Raw genomic sequence first — 4878 nt, forward strand, 5'->3', positions numbered from 1 at the left:
CTTTGTATTATGCAATATATTTTTATTTATAGAATTACAGGGATTTTCCAACCCTCATATTTGGGTCCGAATATGGGCCCTATATTGTTTTACAAAATCTAGGAGTAGGAATTGTACTGCAATCACCTTGTATGTTTGTACAATAAATATTTTTGTAACACTTTTGTAACAAACTAATAAACAGAATGACTTTGTATTAGGTCAGCAGATTGTTTGTTAGTGATGGCTTGGAACCTGTGATCACTTTTTTTTTATTTATCTCCTATCTATACCAAGTTTTCAATTCTTTTAAATTTTCAGTTATTTGAAATGAACTTTTAATTTTTCTTCAACTACATCTCCAATACGTATTGAACAGAATGACTTGATAATCAGTTTAGTAGTTCAACAGTGATGTGACAACTGTTTGCTTTTAGGATATGTCAGACACTAGCTTCATGTCTTCAGATACTTTGAATAACTAGTGAGAGTATGCTATGCAGAACAATTTGTGCATTCTTGTTTAACAAAATGTTTATATAGAGGAAAGGCATACACTTGCTGTGACTCAATGTGAGTTATGATCAATAGTTTTTATTTGAATATTTGACAAATGTTAGGTATGCAAATATTATCTTTTCAAAGATAAATCCAGATTCCATCTGTCTTTTCCACAAAGTGTTCTCTGGACAGAATATTTATCATAGGTTTATAGCAATACATTTTGTATTAAAATTCAATTTATTTTTAAACAGGAGGCTGCATATTCCCAAAACTAATTCTTTTAAGTTCAATTAAAAATTATGAATGAATTCTCATCCAGTAAGTACCGGTAGTAACAGTAGTCTGGGATTTTTTATTATTGAAAATTATTTTTTCCAACAAAGTTTTAGTTAAGAAGAGCCTTTTATTGAATAAAGGCTTGTATTTTGATACACATGTAGGGTTTTTCTGCCAATGGCTTGTAGCGGCACTTCAGTTTCCTCAACCAATAAAAACTCGCAGCCACAATATAGCTAACATTGATTAAGTGGTAATACAACAACAACTGTCAGATTACTTAGATATAAAATTGACGCATAACTTTCATATTTGTTTTTCATAATTATATACATAGATAATATGCATACATACAGGTTTATAGTTTGTAATATTGTAAAGACACTTGTCTATTGTTGAAACCCAATGTTGATCTCTCGATACGCATACATTGTATATAGCAATTGATGAATGAGACAGCAATTCAACAACAAAAAAATTAACCAAAACAAAAGACTGGAATACTCAGTTATTGAAAGCAATCTCAAAGTATTTAGCTTACTGACTAGATGTTTTGATGTATACCACAGGGGATATTGGTTTCTGAATAGTTTATCTACTGTTTCTCTTGCCTGTTAACACTGAGTTACTTAGTCTGAGGTTGAGAGTGGAACCCCACAGGACTAATATTAATTTACTTGAATTGTCAGTTCTGCTAAAGGATGTTGGTTCTCTCAGGGCACTTTAAATTCCTCTGTTAATTAAAACTGATGGCTACGATATAGGGAATAGGGCTGGAATTGGCATTAATCACCAACAATCAATCATGTATAGCACAACATCATTGTTTATACAACCACAAAAATACATTTTAAGTCAACATAATAATACTTGTTTTAAGAATCATTCTCAGATTTAGAAAAGAAATGCAAGAAAAGAAAAACTTTCAGATATCTCATCGCACTGAAAATATCTATACCTCGAAATGAAAATTACTAAATCAAATCAAATGAAAAGGTAACTAGTCATCTCCTGTTCAATTTTGACATTTTTGTCTCACCAACAACAAAAGTCTCAGTATGCGAGATATATGTATTACTATCAGAAGGCAGCATAAATTATTTTATAGAGCTTTATTTCAAAGGTACAAGACCTTGCTGTTTCATACCTTGTATGCAGATACATTAAGTTTCTGTCTGTCATATGTCCATTGTCTTGATTTCATTTTGATGGTTCAATGACTGATTGAAAAAAATGATTGTTTTTATTTGTTATGTTAATTTCTCACTTATGAGTAAGGTGATAACTAGATATGATTCCTTGTAACATCTACATGTCTATCAGAGGATCAGTGATTAAGAGTAAGGTTATGTGATTATGTCTAATTCTCAAATACTACAAGCAGTAAAACTGTAAGACAACAATACATGGTGAATGGAATGATCTGGCTGTGGCCTGGCCTCATTTTCATGATTTTAGATGTGTTTGTGTTCTGTTAGGGACGACATCAAAAGATCAATGTAAGATAAAAAACTTAATTCAAATAGTTTGGGGGTGCGGGGGTTGAATTGCTGCAAGATTTGGTCATCCGACATTGATTTTTACATATATCCATATGGGTCAATCAAAATTTTCCAAATTAAGTTACGAGGGGGGTGGGTCAGTGAATTAACTATGTGAATTAAGTTTTTTATCCTTCATTGAACTTTTGATGTCGTCCCTTAAATTGTTCCTTTTAAAATTGTTACACGATGCTGCACCCATATTTTGACTATTTTATTTATTATGTCTGTTTAATTCACGCATCATTGTAAATATAACGGAATTTGATAAGACTCAACAAAGTGAGAGGTTTAGCGCTATAAAACCAGGTTTAATCCACCATTTTCTACATTTGAAAATGCCTGTACCAAGTCAGGAATATGACAGTTCTTGTCCATTCGTTTTTGATGTGTTTTGTCATTTGATATTGCCATGTGATTATGGACTTTCCGATTAGATTTTCCTCTGAGTTCCAAGTACTATAAGCAGTAGGTTTAGTATATTTGGTGTCTGGCAGGTATCATCTGACCTTTGACTCATTTTCATGGGTCAAAGTTAAAGTTTTGTATTTTGGTCTTTTCTTTCAATTACCATAAGCAGTCGGTCCACTATGTTCAGTGTATGGAATAATTGAAGGTGTACATGTCTGTCTGGCATCTGACATTGATCTCATTTTTAATGATTCATATGTCATTGTTTTTGTTTGTTGGTCTCTTTTTCAATTACCATAAACAAAATGTCAACTACATTTGATGTATCAAAATTGGTAGTTATTTTTGTTTTTGCATTCAAGTCTCAATATTCGCAATAATACAATCATTACAAACATTCATAAATTAGAATAGTGAAGTATAAATTCACCAATAGGTCAAGTTGATTTTAATCACATACACAGCATTTGTGTAATTGCAGTTTCCGTCCGACAGCCCGTCATTCTTGATTAAAGCCAGATTGTATTATAAAAAATCACAAATATTATCAATTTTTATCATTATTACAATTTACAATTTAACATCGTACAATTCCTATGTATATATTATCCTAAATACACCAAAACCAACTTTTGACTAAATGTACACAGAAAGACGTTTTAAAAAAATCCTGGTGTGGAATATATTCAGTGAAAGTTGGCCTTTCACTTTTCTGTTTGTAAAGATGAAACCAACTGTAGTTAATTCTGTTTCTTAGAAATTTAGGTATGGATTTGTTTCAGTTCTGCAATCTAACAGCCAGAATGTAAGGACAAGACAATTTGCAAAGTATCTTGTGAATCTTATTTAAATATACATATGGCCCATGTATTTTTCAAGGTCAGAGTTATTATTTTATTATATTTTTCAATTTAAATTTTCTTATTAAATAATCTCTTTGCAGTTATTTTTCCACTTTGATAATTCAACAGAAATTGGCAACAGATACTTATAAAAAGTAGATACTTATCTTAATGAAAACTTAAAAAAAAAAAAAAAACATCGTTAAATTTTACAGATCGCAATTCCAAATGATTTGGTAGAATGATTTTATATTTGAAATGATAGTTTATGAAAGATAAAAAAAAATGCTTTTCTTCTTGATTAACCTCAAATATTGGTTGGATCAAATGAAGAACTGAATAATTCATATATTATCTACTTTTTGCTTCACCAGGGTTGATATACATTTTATAATTAGTTTCATTTATACGATTTTGTTATGAAACAAATTGCGTATATATTATTCACAGTGCAATGATTGTTCATTCGGCTGATATGAATGATATGTACATGACCTCTTTTTCTCATTCAATAGACGTAAGAAGGTTCACATGCAGGCATCTCTCCATCCAAGTCACAATTTGCAAAATAGACCAATATAGGTCAATGTACGACCTGCAACACGAAAACTTGGCTCAAACCGAACAGCAAGCTATAAAGGTAATAAAGGGCCTCAAAACTACTAGTGTGAAACCATTCAAACAGGAAACACAACGGTCTAATCTTTATAAATAACCACATTGACATCAACAAACGACAATCACAGTTATTATCCGTCTAAGATGGTTAACCTTTTCTCTGCCATACGGCCTATCCGGCCTATTCAAAAACACTACCGTTGAGTGCCACGCTGAGGCCCAAAGGCCAACGGAATTTTGACGTTACGTAATAATAAGTATGACGTCATAAAGCGGAGTGCTCGATTAGGAAAATGGCCGGCGTCAACGCTAATCCAACGCCTTGGTTTCGGGTTTTGCCACCAGAGGAAGACGAAGAACCTGAATTTAATATAAATCAGCGAGGACCAATAAGAATGCCAGATACAAACTCACCGCCAATTGCGTATTTTTATTTATTGTTTTCCATTGAGCTGATGAAAGAGTTTGTGAGACAAACAAACAGGTTGGTTTTAGGAAAAATCTGTATTTCTACAAATATTGATAATGTTTATTATTAAAACTAATTTATCAGTTTTATCAGAAATAATCTAACGCAAAAAGGAATAGTTTCTTTTTTTTTAAATTCTAAGAAGGATTTATCGGTTAACACAACGTGCGCTGAAAGCAAGAGAGAGCACCTGATAGCTTGATACATGTTTGAAACTCTTCGTTTTACTCTATATTTT

The sequence above is a fragment of the Mytilus galloprovincialis genome, chromosome 13 (genome assembly GCF_965363235.1).
Source record: "Mytilus galloprovincialis chromosome 13, xbMytGall1.hap1.1, whole genome shotgun sequence".
NCBI lineage: Eukaryota > Metazoa > Mollusca > Bivalvia > Mytilida > Mytilidae > Mytilus > Mytilus galloprovincialis.